The 14974-nt window shown below is 37.4% G+C and overlaps 1 protein-coding gene across 3 annotated transcripts in view; it reads right to left on the bottom strand.

Annotated features, from left to right (window-relative positions):
* LOC138743401 (complexin-2) overlaps positions 1 to 14974 on the bottom strand; it is a 228586-nt gene that overhangs the window by 80055 nt on the left and 133557 nt on the right. The gene's annotated exons all lie outside the window — the stretch shown is intronic.

Below are 14974 nucleotides of genomic sequence, written 5' to 3' on the forward strand. Positions count from 1 at the left end.
GAAGTTGGTTCCTCGTCAATATTTACGAGTAGGTTAGATTTGGTCCTTGTGGCTAAGGGGATCAAGGGGTATGGGGAGAAGGGCCTACGGCCATAGTATCCTGAAAATGCCAGATCTCGTCTGATCTCGGAAGCTAAGCAGGCTCAGGCCTGGTCAGTACTTGGGTATGGGGAGAAGGCAGGAACTGGGTACTGATCAGCCATGTTCATATTGAATGGCAGTGTAAGCTTGAAGGGCCAAATGGCCTACCCCTGCACCTATTTTTCTATGTTTCTATGTTACTTACTATCTTGCTAATCAATGTGAAAGAATGGTCATGATTCTCTGCACCCTTATTTTCACTCTTTGGAGCTGAGGAAGAGATACATTAGGAAAATCAGCCCCATTACATTTTAGTGACTGTGTTAAAAATAACCAGACAATTGGAACAAATGGTACTTTCAAATTCATTCCGGTGGCAGTTATTGCCAGCAGTGGCACAGGAACTGTATTAACATTGCAGTGACATCAAGTAGAAGCAATTATAATATCACTGGAACCCAATACACCTGTTTGGTTTGTATGTGACTGACACCCAGAATTAGAATTTGCCATCTTAGATTTTAAAGATAAACCTTTGAGAATACCTCTGGAAATACTTCTGTAGACAGGTGCATGTTGTCTTAAACTTTTTTTCTCCTTGAGAAAGCTACACTGCAGATGGTGTCTGGAGGAAATAAAACAGTGCCATTTTATTTACATCTAGAGAAACTGCAGTTATGTCCGATAAAATTTTGTCATTAGAAATCTGTGTGGCATTGATAAATATCATAGTTTCAGAAAATATAAAGGTGCTGCATTTATGTCTTTTATCACAATGGACATGGTTCAAGAAAAAAGCTTAATTAATTACATTTGCTATAATTTCACATGCATGCAATAAAGTTAATAGATATCGCATTCAAAATTAATAATTCAGGGTTTCATTTAAGATGGCCAGTCAGTCATTGTTTTCACTTCAAGTTTTCATGCCAGCATGTAAAATGTCCATTGATCAGTGCAAGAACAAAATTATCTGGTCATAAAGCCCTGAAGAATGCTATTTGCAAAAAAAAATCTTCTCTTTTTGTTGCAATGATCAGAATAATTATAGTAAATACACAATTCTTGTGTAAAGCTACATTTTTAAAAGAAAGTATGTTTGGGGTTTAAATCAACAGTTTGTTTGAAGGAGACAAAGATATGGGAAATGCTGGAATCGGGAACAAAAAATAAACAGCAAGAACTCAGGTCAGGTAGCATCTACAGAGGCAAAAGGATGGTTAACATTTTTAGGTTAAGATCCTGCATCAGGACTGAATGTCCTGAAGATAACCAGTGTAAAAGAGAGTGGTGAGAGAGTCACTGATACTATTTTAGGGAGGGATGATGAGCAGATGGAACTAGGTGGGAGATGCGAGAGAAAATGTGTATCAAGGGAAAAGAAACCCATGTAGACAGATATGTGTGGAATGGGTAGGTAGAACCTGAGGGGGTGCGTGATTAGAGTGTGTAACAAGGAGAGGAGAATGGAATAGGTTGCAAAGTGAAAGAGATCTTGGGTGAACTGGTGGGAAAGTGAAAGGAACATGTTTGGAAAGGGAGTGGTTTACCTAAATTTGGAAAGTTTGTGGTCCTGCATATATACTTTTTTTCTCTGAATCATTTATTTCACATAATGTTGGGAAAATGGGGTGAAGATTTGAATTATAGCTGAGAAGAAACCATCAGAGAATGAAAAATAATGTTCTCAATGTCTAATATTAATAAATCCATTACCATATGGAAGATAAGACATGAAGGCATTGGTTATAGCCGGGATTTCTGTGTGGGGGAACTCTCTGGATGGAAAATGACTTCTGTACATACTGCAGAATTTTTTTTTAAAAGTTCTTTAGAGAAAGAGCACAGTAGAAGTCCCAGCCACCCAATACACCAATTTACTTACTAACCCTGTATTACTTTGGAGGGTGAGGGGAACACGGAGCACCTAGAGAACACCATACAGACATGGGAAGAACATGCAAACTTCTTCCAGACAGAGCCAAATTTGAACCCAGGGCACTGGTGCTGTAATAGATTGATGGGCTAGATTGCTTTTGGGTGAGAAATGTATTTTAAAAGGTCAAAGCAACTGAGACAGTCTGAAGTGAGATTGAGGGAGGCTGTTAACTCAGGAGGGGTGGTATCCAGCTTGGAGTGTATAGAATAGCCCTAATTATAGAATTAGGGTTTCCATTTGCGTTGAGGCTTACTGATGGTTGTTAGTGGGTGGTTGGTACGATGGGAGAGCAAGCAGATAAACTTGGGTATTCTATCTTCATTCAGGTCACTAACCTCTTCTCAATGGCTTTCAGCTCAAGACCCCTGTCTGTACATGAAATTAGGTGATAATTAATCAAATTATTTAAATGATTTCTGTGAGGGGGAACTCTCTGGGTGGAAAATGACTTTGTATATACTGCAGAATTTAAAAAAATGTTCTTTAGAGAATGAGCACAGTAGAAGTCCCAGCCACCCAATGCACCAAGCATATTAACCACTTTTCTCTTCCAGATCTATGATAAAATTGGGAGTTTATGGATCAGTTGGTATTCCAGATTTTTTTTTGCAATTCAGTTTCTGACATATCTACAGCCCATCCCTTCTAATGAATTCAGATTCAGCCTGTGAAGCTTGTTGGCAGTGAAAGAGATGTAAAAAATATTTTATGTAGCACATTACAAAATGTAAATAATTCCAAAGCAAGTTCCTGTAGGGAGTGGTAAACAGTAAGTCTTAATACTGCGACTGTGTATCTAACGTGTGAGCATCTGCAGTGTCATGCGAATTATCCACAGCTTGCCAACAGATCTTGCCTTCTGACTTCCGACAATTTGCTCAAATATTGTGAAACTTCAATTAAACTTGAATCAAGGGAACATAATGTCTGGCTATCTGAATTTCACTTATGCGAGTAAACTACAGAAACCATACAGCAGAGTGTACAAACGCTGGGTCACTTTGAAAAGTATAAAAACTATGATGTAAAAATTTGTCTTCTGAAGCAGCACTAAAAATGCAAATATCCGTTGTGTTGCACTCCTGACTTAACTTCAATGGAATCACATTTCAGAAGCAGAATACAGTGTAAATACTTTACCGCATTGTCTCCAGTTAATATTGTCTCCAAAAATAAAGTTAATTTCCATCTATGGTTTTGTAATTAATTGCCATACATGGACTTCAAAAATTTTAGCCTGAAAATTATGTTCATTGATAATTATAAACATTTAATATCCTTGCATGAAGTTCCTTTGCTCAATTGAGCATTTAAACTCATTTTTATATACAATGTTTAACCTATTTAGTTTATCACACAGTATAATTTCTGAACCTCACATTTTCTAGAAGTCTGCACTGATATAATGATGTTTTGTTCTCAACACTATTACATAGCTAGAAAGGAACCAAGTGTCCAAGCAGCTAAGCTATTAATTAACCTGCTAAGAGTGTTAAAGTGAAATTTCACATTTCAACAATATAAAGATTATTTGCCACAGGGAATTATATTTATACTTACTATCTTGCTGATCAACCTCTAACAAATTAATTCAAGCAAATTAAAATCCTAAATCTCAATTAAATGAATAATGAATATTTTCATTTGGATTTAATTAAATTAAATGTTCAAAATGAGAATCCAGTAGTGGTGATATTCAGAACCTAAGATGACATTCAAATAATATAACTGATGGTAACTAGTCATAGGAGTTAAACTTTATTGTACATTAGGCTCTTCTCCACAGAATTCTGTTGAGGGTCTTGCTAGTTATTGACATTGTAAGTTACTACTCTATTTCTAGCATTTATTAGACTTGGCATATTTCACATTGGCCTGTAATTTCCTGCAATGTTCCAGGGGAACTCAGTTATTCATGTGTAAATAATTTACATCATTTTTGTGCCAATGCATGGCAATGCAATAACTTTCACAAATTGGCAGGATATTGAAAAGTTTGTATCAGTCAAACCCCTGCCAAGATTATTATGCAGACAAACTTTTCCAGATGGAAATGTTCTTTCAGCATTTTTGCCCCAAATGTTCACATTTAGCATGGCCCAAAGACACAATTATCAGTGCAATGAATCCATAACTTTATTAAAAGTGATACTATTCACTTTATTCTTTATTAAAATCTGTGCATCATTTATACATTATATGAATGTAAAATTTCTAGAGCTACATTTTCTTAAAATGTTGCACATTATATAGATAAATACAATTGATGTCTTGCATAAATGCAAATTAGGAGCAGAGACAGACTCCTCAGAATCCAGTGTCCTCTCCATCGTTTAATAAAATTATGCCTAACCTGATTACAACCTCAATGTTGCATAACTATCTACTTCCAGTAGGCTCTTTCTCATCAAGGATCTCTGTTTGCCTTAAATATATTTAAAAATTTCTTACCACCTTTTAAGGAAAAGAACTACTTAGACTCATGACACTCTTGAAAGAAAAAGAAATTGCATCTCTTGTCTTAAATGGGCTGTAGAGCTCGTCGAAAGAACCAAAGACTTGTTGATCCAAACCAAGGCTTTTATTAGCAAAAGACCGGAGCTCTTCACAGGTGGCCGACCAGTCCGGAATGATCCGACCTGGCTAGGGACACAACCCTTTAAGGCCCAAACAATAGGTGTGGCTTAGCTCTCAGCCAATCGCTGTAAGCACAGTCTAGATACAGTAACTATATACACTATGTACATTGGTGATAGATCTGTACTATCACATGGGCAATTCCTTTTCGGGCAGTAACCATTCATATTTGATTCTCCCATAAGAGGAAATATCTTCTGCACATCTATGGAAATTATGCATATATTTCCATCAAGGTACTTGTCACTTTTCTAAACTCCAACAGATACAAGCCTCCCCTGTCAAACTTTTCCTCAAAGATGACCCAGCTCTTCCAGGTTTTACACTATAAACCTTCTTTGAACTGATTTCAATACGTGAATATGTAAGCAGTTTAGGGTCCCATGTCTAAGGAAGGATGTGCTGGCTGGCATTAGTGATGGTCCAGAAGAGGTTTACGAGAATGGTCCAAGAAATAAAAGGGTTAATGTATGAAGAGTATTTGATGGCTGTACTCACTGGAGATTAGGATGAGAGGAAATCTCATTGAAACATAAAGACTGGACGGAGAGGGAGAAACTAGGATTAGAGAGCACAGCTTCAGGAAAAAAGGATGTCCCTTTAGAACAGAGATGAGGAGGTTTCTTCAGCCAGCCAATTGTGAATCTGTGGAATTTGTTGCCCCAGACAGCTGTGGACACCAAGTTACTGGACATGTACTTTGGGAGAAGGAAATAAAAGGGCAGTCTATTATTTGGATGGGATGAATATTCAAATTTCAGAGGAGAAAAAGGACTTGGGAGTCCTTGTGGACGATACCTTAAAGGTTAACCTCCATGTTGAGTTGGTGGTGAAGTTGAATGCAGTATTGGCATTCATATCTGGAGGAATAGGATATAGGAGCAGGAATATGATGTTGAGGCTTTATAAAGTACTGGTGAGGCCTCTCTTGGAGTACAGAGTACAGTTTTGGGCTCCTTATACAAGAAAGGATATGCTGCCATTGGAGAGGGTTCAGAAAAGATTTATAAGAATGATTCCTGGAATGATACAAGAAACATTTGATAGCTCTTGGACTCTACTCCTTATAGTTCATAAGAATGAGAGAGGCTCTCATCAAAGCATTTAAGTGTTGAAAGGCCTGAATAGAGTAGATGTGAAAAAGTTGTTTCCCATGACAGGGGAATTAAGGATAAGAGGGCACAACATTAGGATTGAAGGACACCCATTTAAAACAGAGATGCAGAGGTATTTCTTTAGGCAGAGTGGTGAACCTCTGGAATTTCCTGACATGGGTGGCAGTGGACGCCAGACTGTTGTGTGTATTTGAAGCAGAGATTGATATCAATCCGCATCGGCAGGATATCACTGGCCATTTGCTTAGTTTATCCACATTCTTTTGTCGTCTCCTTACACAATCTTCACAACTTTTAACTTTCCAAACCACCATATGGTAAAGTTGATGAAAATCAAAAATGGACATCAAGTGATAGAAATTGAAAATATAAGTAGAAAATGCAAGAAACACTTGGTAAGAGAGCATCTGTGGGAAGAGAAAGAAACTTAAAATTTGAGGTCAAAAGTTCTTTGTCAGACCTTTCATTTTTAAACTTGGTATATTTGAGAAAGTGCGTGAAATTTTTATTTCATTCATTGAATGCATGGAATTATCTTTTAAAGCAAGTTACATTGTAGGAATTTATGTTTTGTTCCTTCACAGAACAATCCCATAGAAGTGTGCAAGGAAGTTTTTCTTCACAATAAAATGAGCACCAAAATGCATTATAGGTAAGTAATTCTTAACTGCAAAGGGTAAACAATGTTTTTTTTAAAGAGAAGTACATCAAGAAGGTTCAATCCTGAACCTTCAGAAATCAGAACTATATATTTGAACTATAAATATGGTCAGTGACTATTTTTCCTTTTGAAAGAGTTCTTGTAGCATTAAAATATATATTGTCTAGTTGTATGTATACAGACAGATGATAATAAACTTGAACGACTGAACTCATGGTAGTTCAATCAATGAGCAAATTAATTTAACCCCTAACAAGCATGTCATGTGGTGCAACATTTAACTATTATTTAATGCAAGGTTATTGTACTTAATAATAGTTAAATATTGCACCAAATAGCTAAATATTGATCAGCTAAATAAACCACCTTACAGTATGGTGTGAAACAGTCACGTCAGATTTTACAATTTATAATCTGACAAGATGCTACATGGTCTAATACTTATTCAGTCGTGGTAAAATATTTATTGGCATAAAGGAGATGATTTTCCAAAATTAGACCAAGTATTCAAGCTGCTATGCAAGTATAATGTAAAGATGAAAAGAAGTTTATCTTGGGCTAAAAGGAGTCAAAGAAATCACGGAAATAACTTTGAAGCCAACAAAACCTGAAAAAAATCTCTGAACCTCTGAACTTCCAGCTTGATGTGGATCTATGCTGTAATTGGAAAAGGGCTGACATTATTTCTGATACTGTTATATAGGTAAACAAAGACAGCCCAAAATAGAATGAAGATATGTAAAGCATATGTAAAACACGAAAGTCTGCAGGCAATGTAGTTGAAGTAAGAACACAATGTTGGAGAAACTCAGCAGGTACCTCGATGAAAGGCTCAAGCCCGAAATGATGGCTATGCATCTTTATCTTTGCTACACTGTTTGACCTGCTGAGGATATCCAGCATTATGTTTTTAGTAAAAAGCTTACGACTTGCGCCCATGTGGAAATGGGTCTTTGTAATTTTACTATGATACAAAAAGTAATTCAAATGAAACCAGCTGTTAGATCACACAAAAAATGAAGATTAACAGAAATTATGCTGAAATTGATAAATTAGTTATTAGATAACCCAGTTTCTATAGGATAGAGCATGATGGCTGCATCAAGTGAACTACGAAATGGTCCATTCTATTATTTCAGTAAAATTCCCGAGTTGAATATAGAGGTTAGAATTGAAATGAGTTGTCAAGCTTATGAAATTAAATTTTTTTACATGGGGAGTGAGAGCATGAACTTCATACTGAAAATAACAAATTATATCCAGTGGAAGGTATCTGAGAGTTAGAGAAATTGAAAGATGCAGAAATAGATTATTCTGTAATGAATATAAAAAAATCTTATGAAGGATGAAATAAATCATACAAATATTCAGGAGAAGCCATAAGAATATGCTGAAATTGATGATATGGGTTGTCAGCTTGACGGAGTTGAAATAGGTATGAATACAAATCTGTCATAATCAGTGTGTTGAGCAGATAGGTTTCAAAAGAACTTCACACTGAACATTTTGTGACTGAGCATGAAAGCTATAGCCAAAGAGTTTATTTCCTGACAGACGTGCACCAAAGAAAAGGTACAAGGACTGCCTAAAGAAATCTCTTGGTGCCTGCCACATTGACCACCGCCAGTGGGCTGATAACGCCTCAAACCGTGCATCTTGGCGCCTCACAGTTTGGCGGGCAGCAACCTCCTTTGAAGAAGACCGCAGAGCCCACCTCACTGACAAAAGGCAAAGGAGGAAAAACCCAACACTCAACCCCAACCAACCAATTTTCCCCTGCAACCGCTGCAACCGTGTCTGCCTGTCCCGCATCGGACTTGTCAGCCACAAACGAGCCTGCAGCTGACGTGGACTTTTTACCCCCTCCATAAATCTTCGTCCGCGAAGCCAAGCCAAAGAGATTTAGATAACAATCTTCAAAATCATGATTTGCATGATTGCAGAGCCAAACCAGTGAAGATACTATTACCAAAGCTGGAAATGGCTATTGAGCCCTTTCCACTGAGTATATGTTGGTCCTTATGAGAAAGGGATGGATAAATTCTGAGATGGAAACTTAAAAGATGAAATAGATTGAAGTGAAACATATTGCGTGCAGTACTGTAATAATACATGTTGAAGAACTGAAGCATCTGTTTCTCACATCATAAACTATCAGACGAGGTAGCATTGAATAACAATTGGCAGTTTCTTTAATTTCTATTTGAACAGATTGAAACAAGAGAGTAGTGAGCAAGCATCTATTGGAAAAAATTGTTAAATTATATAAATGGCACTGCATTGCACAAAAGTTGATTCTTATGCATAGAAGACATGCAACTTAATTGGACCATTTAACCAACTCTTGAGGGGAACATCGTAAGAAATAAAATTAAATTATGACTTAACTAAAAGAGAGGAACAATTGAAACAACATGACAAGGATGCGTTAATGCCACCTAATCAATCTCACCAACAGAATCAGGATGGTATACTGTAAAAGGATACATGCAATTAGAGGTAGATACTCAAGATAATTACATTTCTAAACGAGAAAGATGGAAGCAATAGACTGCATTCCAAATATTGATCCAATGGAAGAATACAATTTAACTGAATTCAGTCAAGAAGTACAATTTCAAGTTAAGAAGTAATCAACAACACAATTACATTTGAGAAAGCAAAACTTTTGAATAGGTTGAACATGCAAACATGTTTATAACAATTATATTTTTCAATAAGGGGGAAATTGTGTGAAGAATCACATTTAGGTGTTGAATTCATCAAACGTGTGTGTTCCAGTAACTTTGTATCTTTGCATGCCTCTCTATATTCCTTGAGTTATTTTTGTGCACATGAGCATTCATTGTATGGGTCTCACAAACCAGTGTTACGAGCTGAGAGGACCCCAAAACCCAACAGCAACAGATATTCACCAAGACAAAACAAAAGTTGCTTTTAATTATCTTTAAACATGAAAACAGGATCAAACTTTAACTTATTACTATTAACTTAACTTTACCTAACTAAACCCCCTTCTAATTCTAAGTGCACATGTATGTTAGAAAAATTCTTTGATTCACAGTCCAATCTCACTTCTCACCCCACCAATTTCACTGGTTGCAGGCAATTCTTATACTGTGCACAGAATTGAACATTTATGAAGTTCACCAGGCTTTGGTGCTTGAAAGGTAAATGGTTACCACTCAGGAAGGTTCTTGTAGAGTTTCAGAGAGATATTGGTCGTTCGCTGGATGCAAACTGATTTCTTCTAATCAGCCACATCAGTGTCTTGCTGAAGAAACTTGCCCCATCAGGGTTTTCCAGATGATAACCTCTTTCTTTCAGGTCATCACACAGAGATCCTCCTTGTTTCTCTTATTTCAAGTGAAACGTTATACAGCCAGTCCTCTCCTCTTATATGGACAACAAGGGCTTTGACCAGGCTGAACTAAGAACTCACAACCTGTCTTCAAAATGGGGTTTTTCCACAAGCTTGCCGGCTTGTCCTGTTCCAGTCCCAGCTGCTGCTGCTGAACTGTAGAACTGAATTCTCTCTCTCTCTCTCTCACAGAGGAACAGCCTGCTTTACTCTTTCTGCTTGCAAAATCACATGACTCTTTTAGAACTGCAACCTGAACTCAGACAGCCTGTGGCTCCGGACTTAATCCTCCAAGTTCTTTCATCTGTTGCTTTTCAAAACAACAATCCTTCAGTGAAGTCCCTTGGGCACTCTTGGAAAAGTTTTTGGAAAAGCACTCTGAGCCGGCCTGTCTGGCTTGAGCAGCGCTCCAGTATTTTAAATGAGATCTGTTCTGAAGTGTTTGTATGTGACATACACTAAAAAACAAACCTGCCACAAGATCTGTTTCAGTAACCATGAAAAGGAAATTGAGGAAATGGCATATAGAGGACTGCATTTAATCTAGGTTCAAAGATAAGCATTTGTCTCTCAGTGGTTTCCAGTCCCATGTTAAATGACATGTGCACTCAAACCAAGGTCCAGTGGATCTAAGATCATACATTAAATTGATTGTTATTCTCCATATTAGGCATGAAATTGTTTTTTTATCTGTGGAACAGGGGATTTGTTTTTTTCCCTTCTGGCAGCATAAAATGGTCATTTTCGAGTAGAACAGAAGCAATGCTTCTTCATGACTGACCTATAAGTTACTCATCAAAGATGCTGGTCTGAACTTTAAATGAATGGGAGGGGAGGTAGGGAGGGAGGGATGGGAAGGTGGGGGGGGGGGGGGGTAGAAAACGACACTGTATATTTGAAAAGGAAAATGTATGTATCTTGATCAATGTGGTTTATAGTGTGAAAAATAAAAAATTTAAAAAAAAAGATGCTGGTCCAAAATAATGACACTGATTTACAGCAGCAAAATTTTAACTTCTTGGATAAACATGCCTTTTACCTCAATGGACACATAGTGTTCAAATAAGTAAACTTGAATAGACTCCCAAAAGCATATTGATAAATTCAAGACAATAGTTATATGGCGAGCTCTCCACTGGCCACCGTGACAGAGGTGCACCAAAGAAAAGGTACAAGGACTGCCTAAAGAAATCTCTTGGTGCCTGCCACATTGACCACCGGCAGTGGGCTGATCTCGCCTCAAACCGTGCATCTTGGCGCCTCACAGTTTGGCGGGCAGCAACCTCCTTTGAAGAAGACCGCAGAGCCCACCTCACTGACAAAAGGCAAAGGAGAAAAAACCCAACACCCAACCCCAACCCACCAATTTTCCCCTGCAACCGCTGCAACCGTGTCTGCCTGTCCCGCATCGGACTTGTCAGCCACAAACGAGCCTGCAGCTGACGTGGACATTTACCCCCTCCATAAATCTTCGTCCGCGAAGCCAAGCCAAAGAAGTTATTTCTTGAACTAAAAATGGAGTTTCCTGTAAATTATTTACATTTTATTAAATTTAGACATTGTGATGGACCATGGACTGACCTTTTGGACTGTGGGCTTTGACCAGGCTGAACTAAGAACTCACAACGTTACTTTAAAGAATGGATTTCTACTGAGAACTGTTTAACAAAGTGCTGGCTCGCCAAGGTCGAGCTGTGCAGATAAGAGAGAGTGGAATGTATTAACTGCTAGAAATTTTGAGGTGGAGGGGAGAATCCTGCTTCTGAAGCAGAGAGAGTTCGGAGGAGTAGCCAGAAGGATACACAGAGACGCCACATGCTCTGTGTTGGGAACGGTTCTAGTGGACTGAACTCGAGTGTGACAAAGGTCACTTTACGTCTCCTTGTGAAGAAAATTGTGGAGAGCTGTGTGAAATACACATGACTTGTTAGTGACGTGGTTAAAAAAAACTTTTCAAGAACCAAGGGAAGTCCATCTGAAGAAACCTACCAAATGATTTGCAGGTTTACTGCAACACATCTCTCTGTTCAATGTTCAATTTGATGTCCTTTTGTTATAAGTTGAAGAACTGAATATAGACATTGAACTTTGAGATTGAATTCTGTGGACTGTTTTTGGACTGACTGACTTGAACAGACTGACCTGGGGTTTTGGGGATTTTCCTTTTTTTTAAGAATTGGGCACAGACTGCATTGGTCTGTGTTTCTTTCCCCCACATACACACTGTTTATAAATATATCTGTATATTTACTATAGAGGATTATTGTGGGGTTAATTTGGGTAAAACATCATATTGTTAATAGTTATTAATATAGAGTTAAAATTTAACTCTTTTGTTGTTGCATATAGCACGGTAACAGGCCATTTCGGCCCATGAAGCCATGACACCCAATTACACCCAATTAATCTACAACCCTTGGTATGTTTCGAATAGTGGGAGAAAACCAGAGCCCCCGGGGAATACCCACACGGACATGGGGAGAATGTACCCATGTACTCTTGACAGCAGTGTGGCGTTCGAACCTCAGTCTTGATCATTGGCACTAACTATAACTGCGTTGCACTAACCGCTACACTAAAGGTGCCGCCTTTTGAATACTAACCATTTTATAAAATATTCATGAATTTTACTGTTTATTTACTTAAAATAACACAGTTCCTCTCACAAAGATGAGTTTTTAATTTAATGTCCACCTTACAACTCACAATGTTACACCTACAACACTAGACGAAAAACAAAGTTCTTCAATTCCACATGAACAAACTGATTAACAATGCCCTTCTCTCTCCATCCTTCAAATAATAGGATTATATTTCCAGTCTTTGGTAAACATCCTAGACTTTATCAACATAACAATCAGAGAATCTACATTTCCATAGATATTTCCATTGAAAGCTTTGAATGTAGATGATCAGATCCTGGTAATTTCCATCTTCAATTCCATTAATTTCTCCAAAAATGCTTTTCTGCTTATGACGATTTCTACAAATGCCATGTAAACTCTAGACCTGTAGTTCTTGACTATTTTGGGAGATTTCCATGTCTTTTTCTCAAAAGACAGATATAAAACATTGGCATTGTGATGCAGGATATCAGTCCGTAGGATTCTGAAGAAGGTTGGTACATTGACACAACCATTCTTGATAGCAGTTTGCACTGGGATTAGGTAATGGACCTCTTGTTTGGAATTTCTAATCAATATATATTTTTCCTTGGTACTAATTGATCTTCCTTTTTAGTGCAAACCTATACTCTGTGAATTGTGCTCTAGACACAACTACATGTAATGCTATAGATAACCTATTGGTCTATTCTCAGAATAACCCTTCTCACTGTACTAAGTATGTTGTGGCAAATAAACAAACTAAATTATTCAAACTTTTTCTCACTCTATGTTAATCAATGGTAGCAAATTCAAAGTTAGTATTCTTTATCATTTATTAGAGAGGATACCTTTTGCAAAGATGTAAGAGGAAATGTTACATGATGACATTTCTAAATTTTATAAAACCTACCAGTGATAGAAATACATAAATTAGAGATTTTGTAACTGGCAGTTTCCATTTTGAGCAATTGTGCTAATGTAGTGATAGAATACCAATTTAAAATGAGGAAGCACAAATCAAATGCCAATATTAATAAGGGGGAAGATGTGCATTTTTCAACATTATACATAGTTCATCCACAATAATTGATGACTAAGGCAATATACTATTTATTATGTATATAGTTCTGTTAAAGGTGTAAATACATCTAGTTTTAGCAATGAACATCTGTCATTAATAATTCATTCTTAGCCTTTTTTTAATATTGTGGCCAAATGACTGAATTGGAATGAATATATTGTGGAGTTTTAGAATACGAATATTTCTTCAGTCAAAATGAATTCTGTTACGCAAACTGTTTTAGATGTTGACTTCCACTACCGAACAGTGAAATAATTATCTCCCATGTGCTGTCAGAGATTGGAGCTTCACCTGGATGATCCCGAGATATATATTGTGGTGCAAGTACCGTACTTGTGCAACAATCATGAAAGACAGAATCTTTTTACTGATCTATAAGTATCCAAGTTCAAAACTCCACTTAGTTCCAAATAAGTAGAATTCTCATTATAACTTAAAATGGGGTGGAAGAAAACAAAATAAATGTTTTGGTATTTGAAATGCACACTCCTTCAAAATCACAGCCTATGGGTCCACCAGAATGATCCTCCTATACAATCAATCCCCTTTCAAATTCTAAAGCCTTACAATCTGCTGTCTGAAAATTGTATTGAACAGTGTGTCAAGAGGACATGGTTGCAAGGAGATCCCGAACTTTCACCTCAAGAATCGATCTATGTAATACTTTGAAGGCTGAGCTAATGCTCTTGCTGATAGCACTTTACCAACGGTTATCTTTCCATTTTGCCTTAGAATCATAAAACTTTAGAACACTACAGCACAGAAATGGGCCTATCTCGTCCAGTCTAATTTTCTGCCCTCATCACATCGACCTGACCCTGGAACATAGCCCTCCATACCCATCCCATCCATGTACCTATCCAAATTGATCTTAAATGTTAAACTCAAACCTGCATCCATCACTTCTGCGGCAGCTCATTCCACAATCTCACCACCCTTTAAGAACTTCCCCCTAATGTTCCCCTTAAACACTTTTCACACTGAACTAACGTCCTCTCATTCTCGACTTACCCAATTTTAGTGGTAAAAGTCTGCTTGCATTTAACCCATCTATACCCCTCATAATCTTGCATATCTCTATCAAATCTTCCCTAATTCTCTGATGCTTCAGGAAATAAAGTCCTCACCTATTCAACATTCCCAATAAGCCCTCAAGTTGTAAATTTTTTCTGCGCTCTTCAATCTTATTAATATTTTTCCTGAAGGCAAATGACCAAAACTGCACACAATACTCCATATTTGGTCTCACTAATGTCTTTTGCAATTTCAACAAAACATCCCATCTCTTGTACTCAATACTTTGACTTAAGAAGGCCAATGTGCTCAAAGCTTTGTTTACAACCGTCTATCTGTGACACCAATTTTAAGGAATTATGTAGTCCCAGATTTCTCATGTCGACTGCACTCCAGTGCCCTACAGTTTATTATGTTAGCCCTTCCCTCGTTTGTTCTCCCAAACTGCAACACCTTACACTTATTCACATTAAATTCCT

The sequence above is a fragment of the Narcine bancroftii genome, chromosome 9 (assembly GCF_036971445.1).
Source record: "Narcine bancroftii isolate sNarBan1 chromosome 9, sNarBan1.hap1, whole genome shotgun sequence".
In the NCBI taxonomy this organism is placed as follows: Eukaryota; Metazoa; Chordata; class Chondrichthyes; order Torpediniformes; family Narcinidae; genus Narcine; species Narcine bancroftii.